Source organism: Ranitomeya imitator, chromosome 8, assembly GCF_032444005.1.
Source record: "Ranitomeya imitator isolate aRanImi1 chromosome 8, aRanImi1.pri, whole genome shotgun sequence".
NCBI lineage: Eukaryota > Metazoa > Chordata > Amphibia > Anura > Dendrobatidae > Ranitomeya > Ranitomeya imitator.
The window spans coordinates 99,704,501-99,721,295 of NC_091289.1; the positions used below are offsets into that span (position 1 = coordinate 99,704,501).

At 44.6% G+C, this 16,795-nt stretch overlaps 1 protein-coding gene across 5 annotated transcripts in view; it reads right to left on the reverse strand.

Annotated features, from left to right (window-relative positions):
- The window catches only part of LOC138647878 (E-selectin-like), a 472,485-nt gene that overhangs the window by 270,319 nt on the left and 185,371 nt on the right, over positions 1 to 16,795 (reverse strand). The gene's annotated exons all lie outside the window — the stretch shown is intronic.

Below are 16,795 nucleotides of genomic sequence, written 5' to 3' on the forward strand. Positions count from 1 at the left end.
AGACTCTTTAGCGGATTCTAGTTTTCCTGAGATTGTTTTTTCATGACATACTGTATAGTACTTCAGGTTAGTGGTAAATTTAGGTCGATATTTTCTACATTTATTTGTGAAAATATCAGAATTTTAGCAAAAATGTTACAACTTTTGCAGTTTTAAAAATTTTAAGTTTTATGGCTTTAAACCAGATAGCCAGATAAATATATCACACAAAATACAGTAGCTAATAAATAACTTTTACCACATATCTACTTTACATCTGCCTCATATTTGAAACTTTTTTTGTTAGGAAGTTAGAAGGTTAAAAAGTTTTTCAGCAATTTTTTATATTTACAAAAATCAATTTATTTGGGACCACAGCACATATGAAGTGACTTTAAGGGGCCTCTGTGACAGAAAATACCCAATTATGGCACCACTTTAAGAGCTTCACCCCTCAAACTGTCAAAAACACATTCTAGAAGCTTATTAACCCCTTCATGACCTTGGGATTTTTCGTTTTTCCGTGTTCGTTTTTCACTCCCCTCCTTCCCAGAGCCATAACTTTTTTATTTTTCTGTCAATTTGGCCATGTGAGGGCTTATTTTTTGCGGGACGAGTTGTACTTTTGAACGACATTATTGGTTTTAGCATGTCATGTACTAGAACACGGGAAAAAAATTCCAAGTGCGGTGAAATTGCAAAAAAGTGCAATCCCACACTTGTTTTTTGTTTGGCTTTTTTGCTAGGTTCAATAAATGCTAAAACTGACCTGCCATTATGATTCTCCAGGTCAGTACGAGTTCATAGACACCAAACATGACTAGGTTATTTTTTATCTAAGTGGTGAAAAAAAATTCCAAACTTTGCTAAAAAAAAAAAAAAATTGTGCCATTTTCCAATACTCGTAGCGTCTCCATTTTTCGTGATCTGGGGTCGGTCGAGAGCTTATTTTTTGCGTGCCGATATGACGTTTTTAATGATAGCATTTTAGTGCAGATACATTCTTTTGATTGCCTGTTATTGCATTTTAATGCAATGTCGCGGCGACCTAAAAAACGTAATTCTGGCATTTCGAATTTTTTTCTTGCTACGCCGTTTAGCGATCAGGTTAATGCTTCTTTTTAATTGATAGATCGGGCGATTCTGAGCGCGGTGATACCAAATATGTGTAGATTTTATTTCTTTTTTATTGATTTATTTTGATTGGGGCGAAAGGGGGGTGATTTAAACTTTTATATTTTTTTTATTTTTTTCACATTTTTTTTAACTTTTTTTTTTTACCTTTGCCATGCTTCAATAGCCTCCATGGGAGGCTAGAAGCAGGCACAACTAGATCGCCTATGCTACATAGCAGCGATCTGCTGATCGCTGCTATGTAGCAGAAATGGAGGTGTACTGTGAGCGCCGACCACAGGGTGGCGCTCACAGCCACCGGTGATCAGTAACCATAGAGGTCTCTAGGACCTCTATTGTTACCATCCTGATGCATCGCCGACCCCCGATCATGTGATGGGGGTCGGCGATGACGTCATTTCCGTCCGCCCGGCCGGAAGCGGTAGTTAAATGCCGCTGTCTGCGTTTGACAGCGGCATTTAACTAGTTAATAGGTGCGGGCAGATCGCGATTCTGCCCTCGCCTATTACGGGCACATGTCAGCTGTTCAAAACAGCTGACATGTCCCGGCTTTGATGCGGGCTCACCGCGGAGCCCTGCATCAAAGTGGGGCTTCTGACCTCGGACGTACTATCCCGTCCGAGGTCAGAAAGGGGTTAAACCTTCAGATGCTTCACGGAAGTTAAAGGGAACCTGTCACCCCCCCCCCCCTTCATTTTTAACTAAAAGAGCCACGTGTTGCAGCACTAATGCTGCATTCTGTCAAGGTGGCTCTTTTATTTGGGGTCCCTAAGTCCCCGGTGCCTGCGCTGTAAGTTCCTTTTTCGGGCATGCGCAGTTTGCACTGCTCTTCGACTCCCATCACATAATGGGAACTTACAGCGACGGCATCGGGGATGTTAATGAAGGCACAGGAGGTGGCGCCCGGCGCATGGAGGGGCCAAGGGATGGTTGGGAGGCGTTTGTGTCTGGGGAAAGGATATGCCTCCCGGACAGACTACAGGTATGGCAGGCTAATTAAAAAATCGAATATTGCAGCACTAGAAGGGACCCCAAATAAAAGAGCCACCTTGACAGAATGCAGCCACAAGGTGGCTATTTTAGTTAAAAACGCCAGGGGGGTGACAGGTTCCCTTTAAAGCAATGTGAAAGGAAAAAATGAAAATTTTATTTTTTCACACAAAAATATTGCTTTAGCCCAATTATTTTTTCATTTTCTTCTGATACATGTTGGCACCAATGACACGGCAAGGAAGGACCTACCGACAATCTGCAAGGACTTTGAAGAGTTGGGGAAGAAAGTAAAGGAACTGGATGCACAGGTAGTTTTTTCTTCTATCCTTCCAGTAGACGGGCATGGCACCAGGAGATGGAACAGGATCCTTGATGCAAACAACTGGCTAAGACGATGGTGCAGACAACAAGGATTTGGATTCCTGGACCACGGTGTGAATTACTGGTATGATGGACTCCTCGCCAGAGACGGCCTACACCTCAACAAACCTGGGAAACACACATTCGCCAGAAGACTCGCTACACTCATCAGGAGGGCGTTAAACTAGAAGAAGAGGGGACGGGAAGAAAAACATTAGACTCGAACAAAGACGACCCAGGAAAACATACTCAGAAGGGAGGTAAGAACATTTCTAAAACAATCCACAGTGAGGAGATTGGAACAAAACAAAATCCTCTAAACTGCATGCTCGCAAACGCCAGAAGCCTGACAAACAAGATGGAAGAACTAGAAGCAGAAATATCTACAGGTAACTTTGACATAGTGGGAATAACCGAGACATGGTTAGATGAAAGCTATGACTGGGCAGTTAACTTACAGGGTTACAGTCTGTTTAGAAAGGATCGTAAAAATCGGAGAGGAGGAGGGGTTTGTCTCTATGTAAAGTCTTGTCTAAAGTCCACTTTAAGGGAGGATATTAGCGAAGGGAATGAGGATGTCGAGTCCATATGGGTTGAAATTCATGGAGGGAAAAATGGTAACAAAATTCTCATTGGGGTCTGTTACAAACCCCCAAATATAACAGAAAGCATGGAAAGTCTACTTCTAAAGCAGATAGATGAAGCTGCAACCCATAATGAGGTCCTGGTTATGGGGGACTTTAACTACCCGGATATTAACTGGGAAACAGAAACCTGTGAAACCCATAAAGGCAACAGGTTTCTGCTAATAACCAAGAAAAATTATCTTTCACAATTGGTGCAGAATCCAACCAGAGGAGCAGCACTTTTAGACCTAATACTATCTAATAGACCTGACAGAATAACAAATCTGCAGGTGGTTGGGCATTTAGGAAATAGCGACCACAATATTGTGCAGTTTCACCTGTCTTTCACTAGGGGGACTTGTCAGGGAGTCACAAAAACATTGAACTTTAGGAAGGCAAAGTTTGAACAGCTTAGAGATGCCCTTAATCTGGTAGACTGGGACAATATCCTCAGAAATGAGAATACAGATAATAAATGGGAAATGTTTAAGAACATCCTAAATAGGCAGTGTAAGCGGTTTATACCTTGTGGGAATAAAAGGACTAGAAATAGGAAAAACCCAATGTGGCTAAACAAAGAAGTAAGACAGGCAATTAACAGTAAAAAGAAAGCATTTGCACTACTAAAGCAGGATGGCACCATTGAAGCTCTAAAAAACTATAGGGAGAAAAATACTTTATCTAAAAAACTAATTAAAGCTGCCAAAAAGGAAACAGAGAAGCACATTGCTAAGGAGAGTAAAACTAATCCCAAACTGTTCTTCAACTATATCAATAGTAAAAGAATAAAAACTGAAAATGTAGGCCCCTTAAAAAATAGTGAGGAAAGAATGGTTGTAGATGACGAGGAAAAAGCTAACATATTAAACACCTTCTTCTCCACGGTATTCACGGTGGAAAATGAAATGCTAGGTGAAATCCCAAGAAACAATGAAAACCCTATATTAAGGGTCACCAATCTAACCCAAGAAGAGGTGCGAAACCGGCTAAATAAGATTAAAATAGATAAATCTCCGGGTCCGGATGGCATACACCCACGAGTACTAAGAGAACTAAGTAATGTAATAGATAAACCATTATTTCTTATTTTTAGTGACTCTATAGCGACAGGGTCTGTTCCGCAGGACTGGCGCATAGCAAATGTGGTGCCAATATTCAAAAAGGGCTCTAAAAGTGAACCTGGAAATTATAGGCCAGTAAGTCTAACCTCTATTGTTGGTAAAATATTTGAAGGGTTTCTGAGGGATGTTATTCTGGATTATCTCAATGAGAATAACTGTTTAACTCCATATCAGCATGGGTTTATGAGAAATCGCTCCTGTCAAACCAATCTAATCAGTTTTTATGAAGAGGTAAGCTATAGACTGGACCACGGTGAGTCATTGGACGTGGTATATCTCGATTTTTCCAAAGCGTTTGATACCGTGCCGCACAAGAGGTTGGTACACAAAATGAGAATGCTTGGTCTGGGGGAAAATGTGTGTAAATGGGTTAGTAACTGGCTTAGTGATAGAAAGCAGAGGGTGGTTATAAATGGTATAGTCTCTAACTGGGTCGCTGTGACCAGTGGGGTACCGCAGGGGTCAGTATTGGGACCTGTTCTCTTCAACATATTCATTAATGATCTGGTAGAAGGTTTACACAGTAAAATATCGATATTTGCAGATGATACAAAACTATGTAAAGCAGTTAATACAAGAGAAGATAGTATTCTGCTACAGATGGATCTGGATAAGTTGGAAACTTGGGCTGAAAGGTGGCAGATGAGGTTTAACAATGATAAATGTAAGGTTATACACATGGGAAGAGGGAATCAATATCACCATTACACACTGAACGGGAAACCACTGGGTAAATCTGACAGGGAGAAGGACTTGGGGATCCTAGTTAATGATAAACTTACCTGGAGCAGCCAGTGCCAGGCAGCAGCTGCCAAGGCAAACAGGATCATGGGGTGCATTAAAAGAGGTCTGGATACACATGATGAGAGCATTATACTGCCTCTGTACAAATCCCTAGTTAGACCGCACATGGAGTACTGTGTCCAGTTTTGGGCACCGGTGCTCAGGAAGGATATAATGGAACTAGAGAGAGTACAAAGGAGGGCAACAAAATTAATAAAGGGGATGGGAGAACTACAATACCCAGATAGATTAGCGAAATTAGGATTATTTAGTCTAGAAAAAAGACGACTGAGGGGCGATCTAATAACCATGTATAAGTATATAAGGGGACAATACAAATATCTCGCTGAGGATCTGTTTATACCAAGGAAGGTGACGGGCACAAGGGGGCATTCTTTGCGTCTGGAGGAGAGAAGGTTTTTCCACCAACATAGAAGAGGATTCTTTACTGTTAGGGCAGTGAGAATCTGGAATTGCTTGCCTGAGGAGGTGGTGATGGCGAACTCAGTCGAGGGGTTCAAGAGAGGCCTGGATGTCTTCCTGGAGCAGAACAATATTGTATCATACAATTATTAGGTTCTGTAGAAGGACGTAGATCTGGGTATTTATTATGATGGAATATAGGCTGAACTGGATGGACAAATGTCTTTTTTCGGCCTTACTAACTATGTTACTATGTTACTATGTTACAAGGATAACAGAAGAAAATGCACCATAGAATTTCCTGTGGAATTCTCCTGAGTATGTCGATACCCCATATGTGATGAAAAAGTACTGTGGTAGGGTGCACGGCTGGGCTTCAAAGGGAAGGAGCACCATTTGACTTCTGGAACACAAAATTGGCTGGAATCAAGAGAGGACACCATGTCATGTTTTCAGAGCTCTTGATGTGCATGTGCCTAAACAGTGGAAAGCCCCCACAAGTGCCCACATTTTGGAAACCATGACCCTCAAGGAAATTATTTAGAGGTGTGGTGAACACAGTGAACAACAGGGGCTTTACAGAATTTTGTAACGTTGAGACATGAAAAAGAAAATTAAGATTTTTCCACAAAAATGTTGCTTTCACCCCATATTTTTCATTTTCACAAGGGTAGCAGAAGAAAATGGACCTAAAAGTTTCTCTTGAGTACACTGATACCAAATGTGTGGTTGTAAACTACTCTTTGGGCCCACTGCTGAGCTCCGAAAGGAAGGAGTGACGTTTTGAGCACCATGCTGCATTTGGAGAGCTCCTGTGTTCACTGAAGGGGTTAACTGGTGTTAAAGTTGTGTAATTTATTTGTTTATATTTTTTACATGAATGTATTTATTGGTATTTATTTTTTGTCAGATATTTTTGTTTTTTATTTTATTTTTTTGTAAATATTTTTACAATTTTTTAAAACTTTATTTTTACTTTTTTACCCTGTCTCAGCATGGGACATCAACTCGCCTGATCATTGATCTAATACTCTGCAATGCTTTGCCATTGCAGGGTATTAGATCAGTTTCTTGCACACAGGCAGATGGTGTGTCAGCTTCTACTCTGAGCAGGAGCTTGCAGGCCATGGTAATGTCTTCCTGGGAGGATTATTATCTTTAGGCCGGCGTCACACTAAACATATGTAAAATCACTCCGAATCTCCCTGCCGATAGTCGCACAAGTGTTCTCCGTATAGTCATCTGTGTGTAATGCGTTTGCAATGCGATGATGCGATATTCTCGCACCTACAGTGTATGTATCCATATGACATCCATATGACATGCGTATTGCTGTACATTTCGCAATATTTTTCCCCATTGAATTTAATGGCTCAATGGGCTGAAATGAGGAAAATGTGTGCGTATTTCTCGCAAACTAGATGGATGGTCCGTGTGGTGTCTGAGTTTTTCTCGCTTGCATTGTTGCATTGGCGAGTCACGGATGATATACGCGTAATATCCCAGCATGCTGCAATTTTACATGCATGTAGAATACGCCTGAGAAAAATTACAGTGATGTGAGCTGCCCCATAGATTAACAGTGATCCCAGTGCTATGCGATGTTATCTCACATAGCACTCGTCGCTATTCTATGGTAGTGTGACTCTGACCTTATTGTCAGGATAATCCATTTAGTTCCCACCAATTCTGGTATGGCAGATACATCGATGACCTCCTCTTCATCTTGAGGGGCGATATGTCTGCCATACTAGAATTCATTCAATACATCAATAATAACCACTGCAACTTATCCTTCACCCATTTTGCACACCCCTCTGACATATCTTTTTTGGATTCACAACTGAGAAGTATCCCTTGTGACACCATTCACACCTCCACTTTTCCTAAACCTACAGCTCTGGCAAAAAATAAGAGACCACCTCAACAGGGCAGGCAAAGTACGCCTGCGCAGGAGCCATGGCAAGAGAATAAGATGAGGATGTGATAGTATGAAGATGAGAGGCGCAGGACCTGGACCGCGACACCCATTGGACCGGACCGCAGCGGGACCTGTCATGATCCCAATGGCAGGGGATCACAAAAGGACAAGCACACAAAAAACAGAACAAGCTCTAGGGTGATGGAAACTGAGCTGACCGCGATCCTGAACCTAATTCACAACACTAGCAGTAGCCGGGGAAGGTGCCTACGATGATTCTAGACGTCTCGCGCCAGCCGAAGGACTAGCTTCCCCTATTAGAAGAAACAAAGACCTCTCTTGCCTCCAGAGAAACACCCCACAGAAATAGCAGCCCCCCACATGTAATGACGGTGAAATGAGAGGAAAGCACATACGTAGTAATGAAAACAGATTCAGCAAAATGAGGCCCGCTAAAACTAGATAGCAGAGGATACAAAAGTGAACTGCGCGGTCAGCGAAAAACCCTACAAAAAAACCATCCTGAAATTACCTGAACTCATGTGCCAACTCATGGAACATGAGGAGTAATATCAGCCCACTAGAGCAACCAGCAACAAGGAATCACATAACTGCAAGCTGGACTAAAACAAAAATAAAGCAAAACGTGGAACAGGAAAATCAAAAACTTAGCTTGTCCTGAAGAATACTGAAGCAGAGAGCAGAGGTAACAAGACACACTGATTACATTGATCGCCGGCGAGGAAATGACAAGAAAGCCAGGTTAAATAGGAAACTCCCATATCCTGATAGAACAGGTGGACACCAGAGACCGCAGAGAACACAAGTCACCCAGTACCATCTGTAACCACCAGAGGGAGCCCAAAAACAGAATCCACAACAGTACCCCCCCCTTGAGGAGGGGTCACCGAACCCTCACGAGAACCACCAGGGCGACCAGGATGAGCCCTATGAAATGCACGGACCAAATCAGCAGCATGAACATCAGAGGCAACCACCCAAGAATTATCCTCCTGACCATAACCCTTCCACTTGACCAAATACTGAAGTTTCCGTCTGGAAACACGAGAATCCAAGATCTTCTCCACAACATACTCCAATTCTCCCTCCACCAGCACCGGAGCAGGAGGCTCAAGCGAAGGAACAACAGGTACCTCATACTTCCGCAACAACGACCGATGGAACACATTATGAATAGCAAACGATGCCGGGAGATCCAAACGAAACGACACAGGGTTAAGAATTTCCAAGATCCTATAGGGACCGATGAACCGAGGCTTGAACTTAGGAGAAGAGACCTTCATAGGAACAAAACGAGAAGACAACCACACCAAGTCCCCAACACGAAGTCGAGGACCCACGCGGCGACGGCGATTAGCAAACTGCTGAGCCCTCTCCTGGGACAACTTCAAATTGTCCACCACATGACTCCAAATCTGATGCAACCTATCCACCAACATGTCCACTCCAGGACAATCAGAAGGCTCCACCTGACCAGAGGAAAAACGAGGATGAAACCCCGAATTACAAAAGAAAGGAGAAACCAAGGTAGCAATACTAGCCCGATTATTAAGGGCAAATTCGGCAAGCGGCAAAAAGGTAACCCAGTCATCTTGATCAGCAGAAACAAAACACCTTAAATAAGTTTCCAAGGTCTGATTAGTTCGTTCCGTCTGGCCATTCGTCTGAGGATGGAATGCAGACGAAAAGGACAAATCAATGCCCATCTTAGCACAGAACGTCCGCCAAAATCTAGACACAAACTGGGATCCCCTGTCAGAAACAATGTTCTCCGGAATCCCATGCAAACGAACCACGTTCTGAAAAAACAGAGGGACCAACTCAGAGGAGGAAGGTAACTTAGGCAAGGGTACCAGATGAACCATCTTAGAAAAGCGGTCACACACAACCCAGATGACGGACATTTTTTGAGAGACAGGGAGATCCGAAATAAAGTCCATGGAAATGTGCGTCCAAGGCCTCTTCGGGATAGGCAAAGGTGACAACAATCCACTGGCCCGAGAACAGCAAGGCTTAGCCCGAGCGCAAACTTCACAAGACTACACAAAAGAACGCACATCCCTCGACAAGGAAGGCCACCAAAAAGACCTGGCCACCAAGTCTCTAGTACCAAATATTCCAGGATGACCTGCCAACGCAGAAGAATGGACCTCGGAGATGACTCTACTGGTCCAATTATCCGGAACAAACAGTCTTTCAGGCGGACAACGATCAGGTTTATCCGCCTGAAACTCCTGCAAAGCACGTCGCAAGTCTGGGAAGACAGCCGACAAAATCACCTCATCCCTAAGGATACCAGTGGGCTCAGAATTTCCAGGGGAATCAGGCACAAAACTCCTAGAAAGAGCATCCGCCTTCACATTCTTTGAACCTGGCAGGTATGAAACCACAAAATCGAAACGGGAGAAAAACAGTGACCAACGAGCCTGTCTAGGATTCAGACGCTTGGCAGACTCAAGGTAAATCAGATTTTTGTGATCAGTCAAGACCACCACATGTAATGACGGTGAAATGAGAGGAAAGCACATACGTAGTAATGAAAACAGATTCAGCAAAATGAGGCCCGCTAAAACTAGATAGCAGAGGATACAAAAGTGAACTGCGCGGTCAGCGAAAAACCCTACAAAAAAACCATCCTGAAATTACCTGAACTCATGTGCCAACTCATGGAACATGAGGAGTAATATCAGCCCACTAGAGCAACCAGCAACAAGGAATCACATAACTGCAAGCTGGACTAAAACAAAAATAAAGCAAAACGTGGAACAGGAAAATCAAAAACTTAGCTTGTCCTGAAGAATACTGAAGCGGAGAGCAGAGGTAACAAGACAAACTGATTACATTGATCGCCGGCGAGGAAATGACAAGAAAGCCAGGTTAAATAGGAAACTCCCATATCCTGATAGAACAGGTGGACACCAGAGACCGCAGAGAACACAAGTCACCCAGTACCATCTGTAACCACCAGAGGGAGCCCAAAAACAGAATCCACAACAGGGACCGCCCCTGGGTGAGTATGATATAACCTGTTTTTCTTATTTTTCAGGATACATCGGGGGCTTATCTACAGCATTGGGGTGACAGATTCCCTTTAAAACTGGTTGGTCCCATCAGTTGCAGCCTTTTCTATATAAAAAAATGTTTTATTTTTGCTCCTGTATTGGTCCAGCCCAATCCGTCTGAAAATGTTAATTGTTGAGGTGGACGCATCAGAGGTGGGTGTGGGGGTGGTGTTGTCTCAGGAACACGTCACGCTTACTAACTTGAGACCTTGTGCCTTTTTCTCCAAGAAGTTTACTCCTGGTGAGAGAAATTACGATGTCAGGATTCGGGAGTATTAGCCATAAAACTGGCTTTTGAGGAATGGAGGCACTTTTTGAAGGGGGCTGTTTATCGGACTATGGTGATTACGGACCACAAGAACCTGTCCTATATAGAGTCTGCTAAGCGCTTAACTCCTAGACAGGCGCGGTGATCGCTTTTTTTTTCACGTTTTAATTTTTCCATCACCTTTCGGCCTGGTTCCAAGAATGTCAAGGCCAATGCCTTGTCTCACAGTTTGAATCCGATATCACCTCCTTAATCTCCTTCCTCCATTCTTCAGGATGGGGTGGTCGTTGCTGGGGTGTCCTCCAAGTTGGAGCGGGAAATTCACGAGGCTCAGTCTCTTGCTTCTCCATCATTGCCTGATAACAAGCCCTTCGTCCCTGTTCAGTATCAGTTGAGGATTTTCGGGAGTTCCATGACTCTGCTCTCAGTGGGCTTCCTGGAGTCTCAGCCACTCGGAGAACTATTGCGAGACTGTTCTGGTGGTTCTCCTTATCTTATGACATCACTATGTTTGTGTCTTTTTGTGATACGTGTGCCCGTGCTAAAGCTTCCCATTACCGGCCGATTGGGGAATTGGTGCCATTGCCAATTCCGGATAGATCCAGGACTCATTTGTCCATGGATTTTATCACTGATTTCCCTTCTTCCAATGGCAAGACTGTGGTTTGGGTGGTGGTTGACAAATTTAGTAAATAGGCATATTTTGTACCTTTGGCAGGACTACCTAATGCGGAAACTTTATCCAACTCATCTATTGAATATGTGCGGTTGCATGGTGTGCCTCTGAATTTGGTGTCTGATAGAGGGGTGCAATTTGTGTCAAAGTTCTGGAGGGAATTTTGTAAGAGAGTGGGTATTGATTTGACTTTATCCTCGGCCTATCATCCGAAACTAACGGTCAGACAGAGAAGACCAATCAGTCACTTGAACAAATTTTGCGCTGTCTTGCCACGTCTCGGCAGGATGATTGGTGCTCCTCGCTGCCCGTGGCTGAGTTCGCATTTAATAATCGGGTTAATCAGTCCACTGGCACTTCTCAGTTTTTCTGTAACCATGGTTTTCACCCCCATTTTGGTGAATTTTCCAGGCTGGATTTGGGGTGTCCAGGGGCTGATTCGGCGGTTCAACAGTTGGAGGAGGTGTGGAGGGAGGTTCAGAAGAATATTGGGATGGCTCTAGGCAAACAAAAACATTTTGCTGATAAGCGATGATCTGTAGGACCTAAGTTGCTGTTAGGAGACAAAGTGTGGTTGTCTACCAAGAACATACGTCTGAAAGTTTCCTCTGTGAAGCTGGGCCCTAAGTTTATTGGTCCTTATGGGATCATTGAGGTTGTCAATCCGGTTGCCTTCCGTTTATGTGTACCTCTGTCACTTTGGATCACCAATGTATTGCATAAGTCCCTTCTTAAGTCATGTGAATCTTCCTCTGCTGGGTCTCCATGCCCTCCGCCTCCTGTCTCTGAGTGGTCAAAATGACGGTGAAATTGAATGGATTGTTGACTCTCGGATGGTTCGCAATTCACTTCAGTATTTGGTCCACTGGAGGGGTTATAGTCCTGAGGATCGATCTTGGGTCCCAGCGCGATTGGTTCGGGCATTTCATTCACTTTACCCTTTGAAAACTGGGGGTCCGGTGGTCCCCCAGGGCATGATCCAGACGGGGTTTTGAATCCAGTCTACCCTTTTTCCTGGTCTGGTCATGTCAGGGGTTAACTTTGCTTTGCCTCGGGGTTCACGTTTGCTATTTAGCTCCGCTGCATCCTGCAGACGGTGTCAGTTATATTTTCTGCATATGGCGTGAGTATCTGACTCTGGGATTACCCTGATTTGTCCTGCTCTTAGCTGACCTTGCTCTTGTCTGTTCATTCTTCTCACCCCGTCCCGACTTAGTGTTTCCTTTTGTACTATTATTATTATGATTTATTGTTATAGCACCATTTATTCCATGGCGCTTTACATGTAAGGAGGGGTATACATAATAAAAACAAGTACAATAATCTTAAACAATAAAAGTCATAACTGGTACAGGAGGAGAGAGGACCCTGCCCGCGAAGGCTCACAATCTACAAGGGATGGGTGAGGATACAGTAGGCGAGGGTAGAGAAGGTCATGCAGCGGTTAGGTCGATCGGTGGTTACTGTAGGTTATAGGCTTGTCAGAAGAGGTGGGTCTTCAGGCTCTTTTTGAAGGTTTCGATGTTAGGTGAGAGTCTGATGTGTTGCGGCAGAGGGTTCCAGAGTAGGGGTGATACGCGAGAGAAATCTTGTATACGATTGTGGGAAGAGAAAATAAGTGGGGAGTAGAGAAGGAGGTCTTATGAGGATCGGAGGTTGTGTGTAGGTAAGTACCGGAAGATGAGGTCACAGATGTATGGAGGTGACAGGTTGTGGATGGCTTTGTACGTCATGTTTAGGGTTTTGTACTGGAGTCTCTGGGCAATGGGGAGCCAGTGAAGGGATTGACAGAGGGGATAAGCTGGGGAATAGCGGGGGGACAGGTGGATTAGTCGGGCAGCAGAGTTTAGAATAGATTGGAGGGGCGTGAGAGTGCTCAAGGGGAGGCCACAGAGCAGGAGGTTGCAGTAGTCAAGGCAAGAGATGATGAGGGCATGGACTAGGGTTTTTGCAGATTCTTGGTTGAGGAATGAACGGATTTGTGAAATATTTTTTAATTGAAGTCCGCAGGAAGTGGAAAGGGCTTGGATATGTGGTTTGAAGGAGAGATCAGCATCAAGGATTACCCCGAGGCAGCGAGCTTGTATGACTGGGGAGAGTGGGCAGCCATTTACTGTAATGGATAGGTTCGTTGGGGGGGTCATGTGAGGGAAAGATGATGAATTCTGTTTTGTCCATGTTAAGTTTCAGAAAACTAGAGGAGAAGAAGGATGAAATAGTGGACAGACATTGAGGGATTCTGGTTAGTAGGGAGGTGATATCTGGTCCAGAGAAGTAGATCTGTGTGTCATCAGCATAGAGATGATACTGAAAGTTAAGAGATTCTATGAGCTGTCCCAGACCAAAGGTGTACCAAGGTGAACCTTGTGGGACTCCGACAGATAGGGGGCGAGGTGAGGTGGTGGTGTGTGAGTGGGAGATGCTGAATGTCTGGTCTGTTAGGTATGATGAGATCCAGGATAGGGCTAAGTCTGTGATGCCAAGGGATGAGAGGGTCTGTAATAATAGGGAATGGCCCACTGTGTCAAAGGCAGCCAACAGGTCCAGGAGGAGGAGGACAGAGTAGTGTTGCTTGCTCTTGGCGGTTAAGAGGTCATTGGTGACCTTAGTTAGGGCAGTTTCAGTGGAGGGGTGTGACCGGAAGCCAGATTGTAAGCGGTCAAAGTGGGAGCAAGAAGATACTATAATGTGTAACAATTAATTCATATGCATAATCAAGAGTCACCCAATGATGAGGCTATACCCAAAATGTGTAATAGTAAGCAGGTGCTGAGTGTGTCACCGTGGAACAGACAGACCAAAAGTTGAGGGGAACTGGAATCAGGTTCTCCTCACAGGGAGGAAGCAGTAGAATATAACTAGCAATAAAACAGTGCATAAATATGGGAGTCAAACAGTGTAACAGAATTAAGCAGGATTTCTTGAGAAAAAGAACACTTATCAGTCTGATGAGGACTTGCTTGAAGGGTCGTCTTCTCCAACGTAGGCGCCGAGAAACAGTGGCACTTGTCATCCCTCTGTTATCCGTGGGCTGAGTAATATCTAGGAGCCCGCTGCCTGGGGTTTCGGGAGTTAACGTGATATGCACATGGCAGGGCCGGCTCCAGGTTTTTGGGGGCCCCGGGCAAAAGAGTCTCAGGGGGCCCCACATTTAACACATACCACGATTCATGATCGCATATAACACAGCCATGTAGTACATAACTCAGCCCACATAGTATATAAGAGCCCACGTAGCAAAAAACACAGCCACAGACTATATAGCCTAGCCCATGTAGCATACAACAGACCATATAGTATATAGCACAGCCACATATTATATAGCACAGCCCACGTAGTATATAACATGGCCCACGTAGTATATAGAACAGCCATGTAGTATATAGCACAGCCCACGTAGCACATAACAACCCACGTAGTATATAATACGGCCCACGTAGTATATAGAACAGCCATGTAGTATAGAGCACAGCCCATGTAGTATATAACAGCCCATATAGTATATAGCACAGCTCACATAGTATATAACACAGCCATGTAGTATATAGCACAGACATGTAGTATACAGCACAGCCCCCCTCCCCCCAAGAATGGCCCCATGGTCCAGTACTCACTGTTATAGTTACAAAAAAAAACACTCCTCACCTCTCAATGTGCCCGCGCTGCTCCCTGCTCCGGTCTCGGCGGCTGCCACAGCACTGCCTGACACACAGCAAGTGCTTGATGACGTCATCATGCACCCACAATGGCAGTGTCAGAGGAAGAGTGGGGAACGATGGGAGAGGGAGCGTCAGGTGATGCTCTCTCCTCCATCATTTGCTTTGAACTTTACTGGCAGACGCCGGTATAGTTCAATGCAGTTGTGGGGGAGTTGGCGCTGGCGACAGGCGGGCCCCCCTGCATCACAGAGGCCCCATAGTGGCTGCGTGATGTGCTGCTAGCTGAGGGCCCATGGGGGAGCGGGGGCCCTAGGCAGCTGCCTGCCCCTAACGCCAGCCCTGAATGGGCCCCCTGTCTCGCCAGGGCCCTGGCATTTGCCCAGGTACGCCGGGTGCTGATGCTAGCCCTGTGCACAGGCTCTGAATCTTTAGCTTTTACAGCACACCCTATCCTGGGAAGACGATGGTCAGTCTATTATTAAGTCTCTCACCAGGAATCAAGGGATCTGCACTGATACCTGTTGTGAATTCTGTGGCAGAGCTCCCTCCTGTGGTCACAAGTGGTACTTCGGCTGATTCTCTCTGTAAGCTTCCGTTGGTAGAGGGAAGTGGTACTGCGGCTTCTGAGTTTCCTCCCTCAGGTGATGTGGTGAGGTCGTTAGGTGCTGCTCTACTTAACTCCACCTAGTGCTTTGATCCTGGCTTCCTGTCAATGTTCCAGTATTGGACTTGTTTTCCTCCTGGATCGTTCCTGTGGCCTGCTGCTCTGCATAGCTAAGTTTTACTTTGCTATTTTGTTTGCTTTTCTTCTGTCCAGCTTATCTATTTGTTTGCTGGAAGCTCTGGGACGCAGAGGGTGTACCTCCGTGCCGTTAGTTCGGTACGGAGGGTCTTTTTGCCCCTTTGCGTGGTTTTTAGGGTTTTGTGTTGACCGCAAAGTTACCTTTCCTATCCTCGCTCTGTTCAGAAAGTCGGGCCTCACTTTGCTAAATCTATTTCATCTCTACGTTTGTCTTTTCATCTTACTCACAGTCATTATATGTGGGGGGCTGCCTTTTCCTTTGGGGTATTTCTCTGAGGCAAGGTAGGCTTTTTTTCTATCTTCAGGCTAGCTAGTTTCTCAGGCTGTGCCGAGTTGCATAGGTAGCGTTAGGCGCAATCCACGGCTGCCTCTAGTGTTGTTGGATAGGATTAGGGATTGCGGTCAACAGAGTTCCCACGTCTCAGAGCTCGTTCTATGTTTTTGGATTATTGTCAGATCACTGTATGTGCTCTGACCTCTATGTTCACTGTGGTACTGAGTTGCCTAATCATAACAGTAACAGTACAGGAAGCCAAAGTACTAATGATTCTCAATAGAGGGAAAAAAGAAGTTCGGAGACCATTTTTTTTTCTCTGCACTGTGTTTTGCCTTTTTTTTCCCCTAGACATTTGGGTGGTTCAGGACACAGGTGTAGCAATGGACATTAGAAGTCTGTCTTCATGTGTGGATCAGCTCTCGGCAAGAGTACAAAAGATTCAAGACACTATTGATCAGAAATCTATGTTAGAACCAAGAATTCCTATTCCTGATTTGTTTTTTGGTGATAGAACTAAGTTTCTGAGTTTCAAAAATAATTGTAAACTATTTCTGGCCTTGAAACCTCGCTCCTCTGGTGATCCAGTTCAACAGGTTTTGATCATTATTTCTTTTTTGTGTGGCGACCCTCAGGACTGGGCATTTTCTCTTGCGCCAGGGGATCCTGCATTAAGTAATATCGATACATTTT